Raw genomic sequence first — 14,962 nt, forward strand, 5'->3', positions numbered from 1 at the left:
CACTGGCCCAGAACGCAGTGGCTGCCCATCAATGGCCTCAACTACGGTGGGGGTCTTCTTTGCCCGCAAGGGAATTCGGTGCTGTGCGGTGAACTTGGCATCCATGAAGCAGCGGGATGCCCCAGAGTCTATCATGGCGTACACAAATAGCCATCGACCATCAGGCAGGCACAGCTTTACTGGCACCAGGAAGGGTTCAGGAGGAACACCGGAGGCATTGGCCATTCCCACAAGTTGTTTAGTGGGAGTCTGCTCCTGGCCTATAGCTCGGGTCCTTCTTTTGGCAGGGCAACCATCGGCAAAATGGCCGACCCCACCACAGTACCAGCAGAGGTTGTGGGTGTGACGCCTTGCCTTTCCCTCTAGAGCCAGGCGGGTAGAAGGTGCGTTCAACCGTGCGGGTTCAGCTGTCCTCTCAGGCGAGGTCTGGGGTGGGGGTGGCTGGCTTAGCGCACGTGCTTGCCGCCGGCTCTCCAGTCATCCATCGATATGGAGGCATAGGAGAATGAGCGCTTGCCGTCCTCCTGGTCATTCAGATCGGGCCACTTCATCCAATACTGCATCAGACAGTCCTTCCAGGTACTGGTCAACTAAGGCTGCTTCGTTCCAGTCCAAGTCCTGAGCCAGTAGCTGGAATTCAGTGGTATATTGGGCCACAGTCCCGTCTCCCTGGGTGAGGGTGCGTATTCTCTGGTTTGCTTTGACAGCTTTCAGGGGGTTTGCAAAGGCAGCGGTAATGTGAGCCACAAAGCTTGGAAAATCCCCCGGCAGAGGGGATTTGCCCAGTAACAAGGGCGTGGCCCATCTTGCTGCCTGCCCCTTTAACAGGCTGAGGATGAAGCCAACTTTGACTTTATCCATGGAAAAGTCTCTGGCCCGGAGTTCAATATATAGCTGGCACTGAGCGAGAAATGCTGGGAATTCCTCCACATTGCCCTCAAAACTGTCAGGAAGCTTCACTGGGCATTTTGCAGGCAGAGGTGCAGCAGGGGCAGCAAGGAGAGTAGCAATCTGTGGGGCAGGCGAATGGCGCGGGTGGCCTCCCAGCCACCTCTGCTGCCTTTTTCCTGTCCTGCCGCCCGTGCGCTCCTGCGGGCTGGAAGCTGCGCCTGGTGCCCCCTCTTTGGTGGTGCCGGGGGCAGACTACCCCCTGCCCCCCCTGTCGATCCGGCCCTGGGTTGAAGTAACTTTATTAGAGATTCAGCAAGTTCAGGGTGCTCAGACAAGTCCATTGGCAGAAGTGACGTAACTGGGGTTGGTGATGTTAGTTATAGGGAACGTTTCCGCCATCGGGATAAGGACCGTTAAAGTTTTTGGGTGCAAAAGAGCCGGGGGGGGGGGGGTGTCAGGGAGAAGCTAGGTTTAGGCTAGACAGAACAAAGAATGAAATCATCTCAGTTCCCAAGAAAGATACATTTCAAGCTGACCACAAACAGCCTTCAAGGACACTTCTGGAAGTAGCGGGGAAAGAGAAGGTAAATACTTGAGAGATAACCTACTGCCTTAACATCAATAAGAAACTTCTCATGCCCTCAGAGGACCACTACAGAACAGAATACATTCATGGCAGATATGCAGACAAAATACATTCATGGCAGATATGCAGGCAGGCATATCTTCCTAAAGCTGAGACTTTCACAGTCCGGCTTGTGAAACTGGTGTTTTGTTTTTTCTGACTAGTTCTAGAAAGTGCAAACACATGGTTTGGGAAATCCTCAGAGCCGAGTCATAAATCTTCTGAACACCTCACCTCCTTTCTGTCTACTCATAAACAGTCTCACACCATTCTGCTTCCTTGCCTTCCTGTCCACCACCACCCCACTTCAGTTGCACTGAACTTCTGGTTTTTTCAAGCTGTTGCCAAACTGCAGTTCAGGAGAAAGGCCAAATTTAAATTTGTTTAAAAGTTAATATTTTGAATTTAATTCAAAGGCAGCAATCCTAGACACACTAACTTAGCGGTTGATCCCAGGAATCTGGTCTTGCTTAGCGGCCATGATCCAGGGAGCTGGCTGGTTCAGATCTCACACCAGTCACAAATTCATTAAGTGGCCTTGAGCAAGCCCCTCTCTCTCAGCATCCCGGAACGTACCACTTTCTGCACAAGTCAGTTTCCATTTTTCTGAAGGGCTTTGCAATGTGCAAATTCAATGGATGGAAAATGCGGTTGAGGGCTGGCATCACTGCATCTAGTGGCAGAAAGTTCTGCAAGCAAACTGAGATTTTGTTTTTAAAAAAGCAAATGGTTGGACCCCTAGGGGGACAGAGAACTGTGGGTATACATTGCTCACTGTTCTCATCCTGCTGGTGAACTTTGACAGGGGCGAGCAGGGCACACAGTTCGCTGGAGTTTGCACTTAGGGCAAAGAAAAGCAAGCAGCCTACAAGTATGGAGAAGGGTTGGCCTCTGGGACAATGCATCTTCTCACCACCAGGAAAACTGCCCTCCTGGTCACATTACATTTGATCGCTGTACTTGTGTGGTTGGACGAGTTTCCCCTGCTGGTCTTGGAGATGTTACAGACTCATAAGGCTTTCTGTTTGGCCGCTGAGCTTGATCTAGGTATTGGGGATAGGTATTATTGGGCAGCTGCTGAGGCCCCATGACTTTGGGAGGGCCCACCTCGGGAAAGTAGAAATTGCCTGGAGAGAAAAAAAGACCTGAACTGGTCCTGGCCGATTCCTCCACCCCCAACTTGGCACCAGCCCTGCTAGCAGGCCTCTGTATTCTAACCCGCTGTCTCTTTCCAGTTGTTCATAAAGATGTAATTAAAGGGGGAGGACACAAAACTGGGATTTTAATTTACTCCAGCCCCATATTGGTCATCCCATTAACAAAGCCTTGAACAGCTAATTAGCCAATGATAAATGCCAGCCGTACAGCAGCGTTCATTGCACTTCCTTCTGATTTCAGCTTACTGAAGAATAATTTCATTGAACTGTCGGCTTAAACTCCTGTGCATTTATAGTAGCCTGCTTTAGGAGCGTCAGGCTTTTCCTGGCATGATGGTACACTGTAGGAAAAGGGACTCTGGTTTAATTTCTGTGTGTGGAAGGCTGGGAAAACAAATGTCAGCAAGTTTAAAAGAAATTGAAATGCATCTGCTTTTCAGATTGTTGCTCCTACTTTGGGGGACTCTGGCCTAGTAACGATACTTAGCATTTATATAGTGCTTTCATTGTTCAAAGCGCTTTCCCCCCCACCCACACAGAGTAGGCTAATAATACTAGCCCAGTGGTGCAGAGTGGTAAGCTGCAGTACTGCAGCCCAAGCTCTGCTCACAACCTGAGTTCGATCCTGGCAGAAGCCCTGTTCAGGTAGCTGGCTCAAGGTTGACTCAGCCTTCCATCCTTCCGAGGTTGGTAAAATGAGTACCCAGTTTCCTGGGGGTAAAGTGTAGTTAACTGGGGAAGGCAATGGTAAACCACACCGTAAAAAGTACCCGTGATGCGACGTCCCCCCATGGGTCAGTAATGACTCGGTGCTTGCACAGGGGACTACCTTTACCTTTACTAAGATAGGCTAATAATACTAGCCTACTAAGACTACTATTATTAGCTCCATATGTAGATGGAGGGCTGAGATGGAATAGATTGCCTTAAGAAACCTTGAATTTGAGGAAACCTTGAAGGAAGATTTGAACTGGGGCCTCCTGGATCGCAGCGCTTTCTCCCAGGAACTGCGCCACACCACCTGCGCCTGTCATGCAGGGGCATAGACTTTCCAATTTCCCCGGGGGGGGGGGGGGCTGGGGCTGGGCTGGTCCTTAAAAGAACCAGGGTCCAGTGACATCATAGGGAGGAGCCAATGACACCACAGGGAGGGTCTTCCATTGCCACCATCTATGGAGGTGGGGCCATGGAGGATTTAGGGAGGGGCTCCCCACAAATTTAGGGGGACCCAGGCACCCATGATCATTACCTGCTTGAAAATGGAAAAAGGATTGGAAAACATTTTCATAAAAATTTTCTCTTGTATTGTTTGGCGCATATATTGTTGCTAGTGTGTAATCTTGCCTTCCAGAAGCCTGATTTTCAGAATCATATATCTTCCGTCAGAGTCTCTTAATTCTTCTGTAGCATTTATTTGTAAATTGTTTATATAAACTGCAACTCCTTTTTAAAATTATAAATTCTTAATAAGCACAGAAGTACATAAGAGCAAAAAACAGGAACAAAGCCCCAAAGAATCATGGAAGTTGTAATATAAATAGGAGGGGTGGACAGTCCTGTGCTTCATCTGCCATTATAACTGAGTCCCTCATATGAGTTTTTCATTGCTTGCTACCCTAGCCAAATTCAAGGGGACTTGAGCCCCTCAGCCCCCATGTAGTTCATCGGTTGCCCAGGGGGGCTCAGCCCCCCCTGGCCAAATCCGGGGGGGGTCAAGCCCTTCAGCTCCCCCCCCCCCCGTAGTTTACACCTATGCTGTCATGTTTTTATTTATCTGACTTTATAGGCTTGGTCATTTTCACATGCACCCGTAAGCCTCCGGAAGATTGCATAAAACTCACGGCACGAAGTGCCTTCCTAGTGTGATTTCCTAGCACAATCTCCTTTAATGGCGCGATGATGTCAGAAATTGCGCCATTAAATGGGATTGTGCCGGGAAATTGTGCCAGGAAGACGCTTTGTGCTGTGAGTTTTGCGCGATCTTCCGGAAGCTTTGGGTGTGTGAAAATGGCCCTTATCTTCTTGTTTCCTTGTGGATATTTCGTTTTAGCTGTGAGCTACCTCAAACAGGTCCTAGAGAGGTGGCATAAAAATTCTCCAAACAAACTTGCCTAGGCTGGTTTTAGGTCTTTTAATACTGCTGATTTTTAACTTATGCTCAGTTTAATGCTGTTGGTTTGCTGAGATAATTAGGACCTCTATACTGGCTGATGGGTTTGCTTCTATTTGTAATTTTACAATTTGGTTTGATGTTTTATAAACTTACTGATTTTGACTGCTTTTATTCTGCATTTTCCCCATATCAGGGACTCAAAAGGGTTTATAAAATGAAATAAACATGAAATAACAATGTACAAAAACATACACACTCCAAGAGACTCCAATTCAGACCATGCAGGTAATTAGCCACAAAGATACCCCAAGATGGTGATGGTTTCTCTGGCCTGCTGTGTTCAGGGCCGCAGGCTAAGCAGCAAGGGGGGATTGCCCTTCCAGCCTTTTCAAGGCTGTCACATCACTCCTACTCAAAGTGGCAGTTCGCAGACCAGTGCTGATCCGAGAGCTCTAAGGAAAGAAAGAAATAACAGTATAATTTAAAATCACACAGGAATTCCACCAAGAATGATCATCAGTTGATAGATGACAATGTTAAATATTATCATGCTTTCAGCCAGGCATAATATAATACTGATAATTATGCCATAGTACATATGTAGGTAAAAAGGTAAAGGTAGTCCCCTGTGCAAGCACCAAGTCATTACTGACCCATGGGGGAATGTTGCATCACAACATTTTCTTGGTAGACTTTTTACGGTGTGGTTTGCCATTGCCATCCCCAGTCATCTATACTTTACCCCCAGGAAACTGGGTACTCATTTTACTGACCTCGGAAGGATGGAAGGCTGAGTCAACCTTGAGCTGGCTACCTGAACCCGGCTTCCGCTGGGATCGAACTCAGGTCGTGAGTAGAGATGGGCACAAACAGCAATACGAACTAAAAAAAGCCACAAACAGCCCCATCAGCTGTTCACGAACAAGCTGTTTGTGAGGCCCCATTCTAAACGAACAGGTGGTTGTTGCAAGCCTCCTTCGTTCGTTGCTGTTCGTTAAGGCAGACAATCTGGCACCTGCAATCAATTCCCTTGGCAACCAGAGGCAGGGACTGCCTGAACTCTGTCTGAACTCCTGCTGTTGCCCTGGAAACTCCAATCTAAGCCCAATTTAGCTTGATAGACAGGTCTTCCTTTCAAGTGTGGAGCTCCAAATTTGTTACAAGGAAGCAAAGAACAGGGGGGAGGGGGGCTCCCAGCTCTGGTTTTGCAGACAGTGAGGGAGAGACAGTTGCTCTTGGCATTTTGAGAGAGAGACAAGGAGAGTGCATTGGAGCTTGAATTTTCTTTGTGTGCGGTGGGATAGAGATCTACCTCTTCAAGTTCCAGGGCTGCTGCCAGACTCTGGGCCAAGCTATTATTTATTATTGGTACATTTCCTGCTGCCTGCTCAGGTAAGGTTTCTGGGAGTGGTGTGGTAGGGATCTACCCCTTCAGGTTCTAGGGCTGTTGCCAGGCTCTGGGGCCAAGCTATTATTTATTATTGGTACATTTCCTGCTGCCTACTCAGGTAGGGTTTCTGGGAGTGGTGTGGTAGGGATCTTGATGGCTGGAGGAGAGCCTGCTGGCCCCCACGAACAACAAACAATGAACATGTTCGTGAACAGGTCATGTTCGTCAATGTTCGTTGTTCATGGATGGCAACGAACAACTAATACCATGTTCTGGTTTTTTTTTCTGTTTGTGCCAATGTCTAGTCATGAGCAGCGCTTGGGCTGCAGTACTGCAGCTTACCACTATGCGTCATGGGGCTCCTTATTACATCTGTATCGCATTTAAAAATACTCTAAAACAAAAAGCCCAAATTAAAGCATATTCTGTGCATGTGCAGAAAATGCACCTTTTCCTTCTTGTCCAGCACCACAGCACAGCCACCCAGTCTGGGATAACTGTGGAGATTACCATCTCCACAATCCACATTTTGTTGATGGGCCCTGCTTGTACAAGTCTATACATGTTGGTCATTTGTGATGCTTTCCAAACCCATTGATCTGAGAATATAAGTACATTTCAATGTCTTTATTCAATTAAAAGACCTAAAATAATATTTTCTTGGATCATAAATGGTCATTTCAATGTCATTTCATACTATCCGCACAGATGCAGTGTTTCAATCAACCTTCTACTGTATGTATTTAAATGGGAACATCTCTGTGAGTTTGAGAAGCACGGTTTTACGCTATCTGTAGAATCCAACCCAAGAATGAAATGGTGGGATAACTATTTAAACAAATAAATAATTATCCTAAAAGCCTTTGGTTTTAAGCTATAAAGCCCTATGCGGACTCAGACCAGCATATTTGCAGGATCGCCTCTCCCTATATGTATCCCAGAGGACGCGTTGATCAGTGGAGAAACAACTATTGGTGATCCCTGGCCCCAAGGAGGCCTGCCTGGCCTCGACCAGAGCCAGGGCCTTTTTGGTCCTGGCTCCGACCTGGTGGAACTCTCTGTCTGTTGAAACCAGGGCCCGACAGGATTTATCATCTTTCCACTGGGCCTGTAAGACAGAGATGTTCAGCCAGGCATATGGTTGAGGTTGGGCCAAGCCTCCATTGGCCGTGTAGGAGGAGGATGTGGAAAAGTCAAACCTCCTAGTTCGATCTGTCCACCACCCTGTGCGCATTTTAAAAGTAACTAAGCAGTGACTGCCACCACCAGGGGAAGCTATCTATTGTAATTTTTGTATTAAACTGTATGATTTTATAATGCTTTTATGTGTTTTTACGGAACTGTATTTAAAAATGTATTGTGTTTTAAATGGTGTGATCTGCCCTGAGCCTGCTTGCGGGGAGGGCGAAATAGAAGCCAAATAAAATAAATATACAAATAAACATAACGGGGAAGATTAAATATAGTTTTTCTAAGTCTTTCTCCCCCCCCCCCCCCGCCAGCCACTGCAGGAAAAAAGGGTAAATCTCTCTTTTTAGAATAGGTTTGAATAATTATGTCAGCCTATTTTTCTGTTGCTTTTGTGGATAGCAAGGTTTCTGAATTTCGACGAGATGGGGTCATGACTTTTGTGGTTGATCTCCTTTCTCACCCATGTTTCCTGTAGGTATGTTTTTAATTATTAGTGCAAGTAAAACAGGAGTGAGAAACACTAAATCTCTTCCAAACAAATCCCCACCCCACCCCTCCATAGCCCTCAACATTTCACAGCTGAAATCAGGGAGCATCTTGTGCAGTTGATATTCAAAGATTCCTTCTTCTGCATTCCCATTACGCACTGCTAAAGATTTTTCTCTTTCTGCTGTATTCAATCACAGTGTCATATCCTTGGGCTGCATCCACTGTTGTCTGTTGTGAAGTGATTGCTACTGCAAATACAGTGCCATTTGCAGCAACAGTGGAGTGTCCGCATTGGGGTTTCCTGTTGTCAGCAGTTACATCCTTGCAGCCACCTAGGGTTGCCAACAGGCCTGGAGAAAAATATCTTGATGCTTTAACAGAGGCTTAATGTTTGGGAATGGGAAGCTGGAGATTGTCATGGCCTGGAGGTATGTAACATCACCTTGTATTTGCAGTGGATCAAACTAGAGGGGCCAGTTTAAAACCAGCAGCCCTGCAGCCCCATTTCCCCTGCTACGTCGCTGGTGGTGCAGCAGGGAAAATGGCATCCATACAGGGATGACAGCAGTAAAATGACACCAATGTGGGTTTGAAAATATAACTTCCCATCCAGACAGTGTGCTTAACCCACTTGGACTGTGGGTTATAACAAAGGAAGTTTAGGAAAGATCAGATCAAAGCAGAGGAAGCAGACAATTGGAGGATAATGTGTGGAAGCTCCAAAAACATCGCTCCAATGTGGAGAAGGCAGACCAGAATAGCTGAGTGGATGCAGCCCGACACTGGCTTCAGAAGCAAATGTCTCTGAAACCATTAAAAACAAGCAAACTTGAGAATCTCCAATAGAGCAAATGCTTACAGTCTGATCCAATACGTGTTTACTCAGATGTAAGCATGAATCAGATTGCAGTCTTTGGTAAAACAAGAGACAATTGCATCTTTCCTTCACCCTAGGATTAATAATCAGGGTGCATGCTTCAAGATTTAACTTGTAGTGTATCAACTCACACCAAATATGACAACATTCTCTCCAAAAGGCAAAAGAACAACAAGTTTTCTGCTAAGAACAAGGAATAGAAAAATAATAGCAATAATAATATTTGATTTATATACACATTTTTTTTAAAAAAGGGACATTCACAGGTAAACAGCAGCAGTTAAGTATCATATAAATACACACATATTTAATAAAAGTAAATGCAGGCCAGAAAAATGGATAGCAAAGGGGTTTTTTTTAAGCACAGAAATGCTTTCCAGAGGGTCAGCTGCCTTTGTCCCTGCCTTGCCTGTGCTGCGTGGTGCAATGTGTACCCTTCAATATCAGATTATTATAATCGCAGTTGCTCTTCCCTTTCCTTTTTCAGTGAAGGAAATACATCCCCGGAGGATTGCAGGCAGAGAAACGGTGGCTTAATGGGGCATCTCCTTGTCAAAGCAGCAGCATCAGCAGCTTCTACCCCACCGTCCCTTTGGAGACTGAGCAGGAGGATGCATATCTCTGTGTGGTGTGAGCAAGGCAGAAACCGTCCAATTAGCAAGGCAGATGAAAAGACTGGTCCGTGCCAGACTGTTGCTTCTTTGATGCTGCCTTGCAACGGTATAGCTTTTATGAAGACAGAGATGCTTCCCCCCTCCCAGAAGATGTGACGCAGGTATGCTGCAGTTTGAGGAGAGGTGCCATTGAAAAAGCCAGATTTGGCTTAGGGAAGGAAAATCCATGTGTTAAGTACATTGCTGAAACCCATCCACACTGCAGCATAATTTCAGTATGACCTGCAAGCTTTGCAAATTCATGGGGCAGGCGGGGGTTAGGGGGGAAAGGCTCATTGATATATAACTAAGAACAAGACAAGTTTGAACAGTTCTAAATGATAGTGTTGAAAAAAATTGGATGGTGTTGGAGGTTAAAGTTGCCAACCTTTTTAAAAACTGGCCCCGCTCCTATGCTTTCACAACAGGGGAGCTATGGCTCAGAAGAGCTGTCAACTACCTAGAGAAAAAGTCTTGCCCCTTTAACAAAGGATGAATGTGTGGAGATGGGCAGCTGAAGTGTTTCATGGCAGGGAGGTAAATAACTTACATTAGACCTCTGTTTAAGTTCAGTTCAACATTTATTTCATTGGGCCAAAGGCCATTGCAAACGATAAAACAGTAGCAAAAAAATAAGTGACGATACAGATAAAGTATACAATACAAGCTAAATAAAGCACTATAAGAGTTACACTATTGTGCTTGCAGCCTATTGACAGCCCTGTGCTGTCACAACCGTCTCTCGAATTTTCCCTGCTGCAAGGGCAAAAAGAGTGACCTTATATGAGGTCTCTGGGTCCACATCTGCTAATACGGCAACGACGATTTCATTGTCTTGTCTGGAGCCTAAACTGGCTAGGATTGGGCTTAGGAATTTCTTTCTAGGGGATGTATAGAGTGGGCAGCGTAGCAGATAGTGACACAAGTCTTCTGGCTCAGAGCCTCTGCACAAGCAGAGGCGCTGAGCAACTGGGATCTTGGCATAACAACCTTCAAGCATGGCTGTTTGCCCTGACTGAAAACGAATTGAGGTGAGGGCTACACGTAGTTTGCTGACTGAAATCTTAACTAAGTATTGTGCCCTTGTATGACCTCTGTTTAAAGAGACAGGGTTTTTTCATATAAAGTTGTTGGTATCCTTATAGCTCAATGGCAGAGCACCTGGGCTGAATCCACACGCCCTCGGAGCATCCTGGCATTGCGCTAAATGTTTGCTAAACACCCGGAAGTATAGCGTCTTTCTAGCGCAATTCAGAAATCATGCTAGAAAGATGCTATACTTCCGGGTGTTTAGCGAACATTTAGCGCAACGCCAGGACGCTCCAAGGGCGTGTGGATTCAGCCCTGCTTTTGCATGCAGAAGGTCCCACCGGTTCTGTCCTAGGTATCTGCAAAATAAAGCTGTAGGCAATCAGAAAGACCTTTACCTGACCCTTCCAGTCTGAGTAAACCAAACTGGTCTTGATGAACCAACCGTCTGCTCAGTAGAAGAAAGCTTCATGGGTTTTTAACTGCCTGGCCTGAAGAAATGTAACAGGTCAAGGATGGAATCTAGAGAAAAGTTTCCACTGCTTAATGTCTGTTTGCCAGTTTGCGTTTAAAGGCACGGGTTCTGGAAAAAAGGTAGCAGCAACCTTTGCTATCCCCTGAAATCTTTTAACGTTCAGAAATGAGGGGGGAAATTGGGCAGGAGAGTGATTAAATGGGGGGGGGGGAATTGATTATGTTAAGGATTTTAACTCCCACATCTTCCACAACAGACTGACTTTTGGACAGGTGAAGTTTTTCCTGGTATAAAGTTATGGGCAAAGATTTACCTGCCAAATTTCTGTGTTTGCTTTGAAAACTTGAAAGCCTGGGAACTGGACCAGTGAGAAAGGCAACAGTCCTAAAAAGGATGCTCACATACAGATACTTCAGCTCTTACAGCATCTTTTCCAAAGACTTCTGCCCCTAATTTATAACGGAGTGTGAGAATCTGCTCGCAGAACAGCCCTACATTGTACAGAGGAATGCAATCCTTCATAGATTTACCTGTGACCAGGGCTTTTTTTCAGCTGGAACGCAGTGGAATGGAGTTCCGGAACCTCTGGAAAATGGTCACATGGCTGGTGGCCCCACCCCCTGATCTCCAGACAGAGGGGAGGTTAGATCTAAAACCCCCTCTGTCTGGAGATCGGGGCGGGGCCACCAGCCATGTGACCATTTTCTCCGAGGGCAACCCGCTGAGTTCCACCACCACCTTTCCCAGAAAAAAAGCCCTGCCTGAGAGTAAGTCCCATTTTACTCAGTTCACTGGGAGATAATTTTGAGTCAACAGGACATTGAATTGGGTTATAAAAGATAGACACGAGCTAGGACTGCCAGCTTTATCTTCTGGCAGGGCTCTTATATATTATAAAAAGCTTCAGCTACCCATTTCCACACATTAACTGAAGAAGGGAGTCGTGTGACTCAGGAAAGCTCATACTGAAATGTTATTAGTCTTTAAGGTGCCGCTGGACTTGTGTTTTATTTCTCTTATCCATTTAACAGCTATCAGGCAGGAAATAAGTGACAGCGCCCTTCCTAAAATGGAGTCATTACTGGCTAAATAGTTGCCTGTCTGTTAAAGGCTTAGGAGCCATGTCAGGAAAAAAATGTTGCCAGTCCCACCTTGGATATTGTTCTATGTTCTGGGGGACAGAGTAGGAGTCCCTTCAGCAGCACATGAAAGCACACAGAAAGCTGCCTTGTGCTGCATCTTGCCTGACTCTGACTAGCAGCAGATTTCTGGCATCACATTACGAGAGAGGTCTTTGCCAGATCCCAGGGATTTAACCTGGGCTCATTTGTGTGCAAAGACCTTGCACTGCCAAGTGAGCCATGCTCCCTGTCACAGCTGAGCATGACTGGCTACAGAGGACAGAGGGTGTGGCGGAGTGGCCCTGTTAACCCCTTGAGTACTGCGGAGGGTTGCCAGGTCCCCTTATCCTCCTGGCAGGAGGTGAGGGGACCCGGCATTCACTTTTTGAATTTTCTTGCGCTAGCACTCCTAGCACAGTGCGATGGCATCACGTTGCACAGACCCTGGGAGCGCTCCTGTGCTTCGTACTGGGCCGATTCTTAAATAATCAGCCCATTTGGAGCCCAAATCAGCCCAGCGCAGGAGTGCAGGAGTACTCCAGGGGCCTGTGCGATGATGTCACTCCTCGCATCCTTGCACCATGCTGGGAGTGTGCCACAGGGGGCCCGTTCCCCCCTTTCCCCTCACCAGCCAGGTGAGTGGTGGGAGGTGGTGGAGGCTGGGAACAGGGAATCCTCCCCAGGAACAGGCAACTCTGGTAATGCCCCTTCTTGCCCTCTGGGGTGTCTGGGGTTCACTCGTGGCAGTCCAAGTCTCTGCCTGGCATGTGCCACCCACATGGTGTCCCCTAACCCTCAGAGGGGCTTCACTCCTTCTCTTTTGTGCTTGCTGTCACCACTTGGCCTTTATGGGAATTGCCCATGGGGAGGGCCAGGACCCCCTACTCCCTTGGGCAGGCTTGCCCCTTAACTGTGACCCCTGTCTTGTGCCCAGTCTCCCACTATCCAGTGCCTGGTTACCACCGGGCTGCTTACTGCACTTCTACACCACCAGGGGATCAGCTAATTGCCAACAGATCACTGCTTTTCCATGGCACCTGTTTTATATAGCGTGGTTGAGCAGTGGAAGTCTATGCGGTAAAGAGAACAAATATCATCATTTAAGCATTTTTAAAAATATATTTAAAATGTTCACACTCACACTTTTAAGCACAGCATTAAAGTAAGCAAGGGAACTCAAAAGAAACAGGTAAAAACACAATTCCTTGGTCCCCTCCCTCCGTACGTGCCTAACGTAGACAGGGATGCTGAAGCATAGAGAGACACAATGTTAGCTGGGTAGCATAGTTTAAAAAGGCAGAGCCAAAGACTCTGTCAATTTCACCTGTCTACACAAAGGTAGTTTAGCCCATGGAGATAGCTCCTCATGGTAGTTTAGCCCAAAGGTAGTTTAGCCCATGGAGATGGCTCCTCAGAGGATTTGTTAATTTCATCTTTACCTCTAGGAATGGGAGGTGAAATTAACAAATCCTCTGAGGAGTGATCTCTGCCCATTCTGCCTTTTTAAACTACCCTCCTGTAGAGAGGTGAAATTGACAGAGCCTTCTGGGAGGCAAAGATGAAATTAATAAACCCTCTGAGGAGTGATCTCTGTCGGTTCTGTCTTTTTAAACTACCTTTGTGAAGAGAGGAGAAAGGCTCTGTCTTTTTAACCTACGCTTCCCAGCTAACATTGCATCTCCCTACACTTGAGTGTCCCGTGTAAAATGTCTCATGTAGAGAGACTCTCAGATCTTCTGTTTAAGCAGGCTCTCTGTCTTAGAATGTTCCAGCTTACTGAGAAGTCCTCATACCTTTTATGGTTCAGGCCTCCATGTAGCCAGTGACCACCACCTGCAAAGGGCCTGCTCTCAGCTCCTTTAACTTCCAGCTCAAATCAGTCAAAGACACCCTTCTCCCTGCCAGAAGCTTTTATTCTCTCTCTCTTTGCCCACCACCTGGGCAGGTCAAAGGAACAAGTCAGAGAGGCTTTTCCTGACAGCTCCAGAAACAAACCTTTTTGGCATTTTAGTCCTCCAAGTCTCTGCCTCCCCCAATGATAAGTTTTTAGCAGAAAGCCTTCTGGCCACTCCATTGTCTTCAACCAGCCTGTAGGGTTGCCAGCAATAAGTTGGGAAATTCCAGGAGATTTGGGGGGCACAGCCTGGAGAGGGCAGGATTTGGGGGAGGGACTAGTATAATCCCATAGAGTTTACCCTCCAAAGCAGCCATTTTCTCCACAGAAACTGATCTCTATGGCTTGGAGATCAGTTGTAATTCCAGGAGATCTCCAGCCATCACCTGGAGGCTGGCAACCCTACATGGGTATCTGCATAACTAAAGACCCTGGGTGTGGCTTAGAAAGCATTTGGCTTCCCCCTACCTGTTTCCAGTTAGAGACACTTTTTAAACTGGGAGTGAAGGTTTTGATACAGTCCAAACCTTCAAATTAAAGTATTTCTCCATATAGAGTCTTTTGAAAATGCTGAAAATCCCCCTCTGCCAGGGAAGTTTGCTGGGTGACCTCAGGCCAGTTACTCTGTCTTAGCCTAACCTATCCCAGTGCTGCAAGGATAAAATGGAGGAGGAGGCAACAATATCATAAACTACTTTGGATCTCCATTGGGGAGAAAAGCAGAGTATAAATATCTAAAGAAAGAAAAAGCATCTCAGTCCCTGTCTCATCAGTTACCTCTGAGCAATTTCTTTAGAATCATAATAAGGCCAGCTTGTTCACATGACTCTTTTGCCACGTCTTTAACAACTCCAAATCAGAAAGAATCAGTATCATTTTATTTCAAGCAGAAAAAAATTCCACCTGCTTCTTGTGTGCCTGTTAAAGTAGAATTCCAACTGACCAGAAAAGAACTTGAGTGCTCCTACACCTTTAAAAGAAGGATCCTTAACTGACTATTTTAAATACAAAAAACATTTAGCCTGCAGCAACCAGCAGGCTAGATTTTCCATATTAT

The sequence above is a fragment of the Eublepharis macularius genome, chromosome 17 (genome assembly GCF_028583425.1).
Source record: "Eublepharis macularius isolate TG4126 chromosome 17, MPM_Emac_v1.0, whole genome shotgun sequence".
NCBI lineage: Eukaryota > Metazoa > Chordata > Lepidosauria > Squamata > Eublepharidae > Eublepharis > Eublepharis macularius.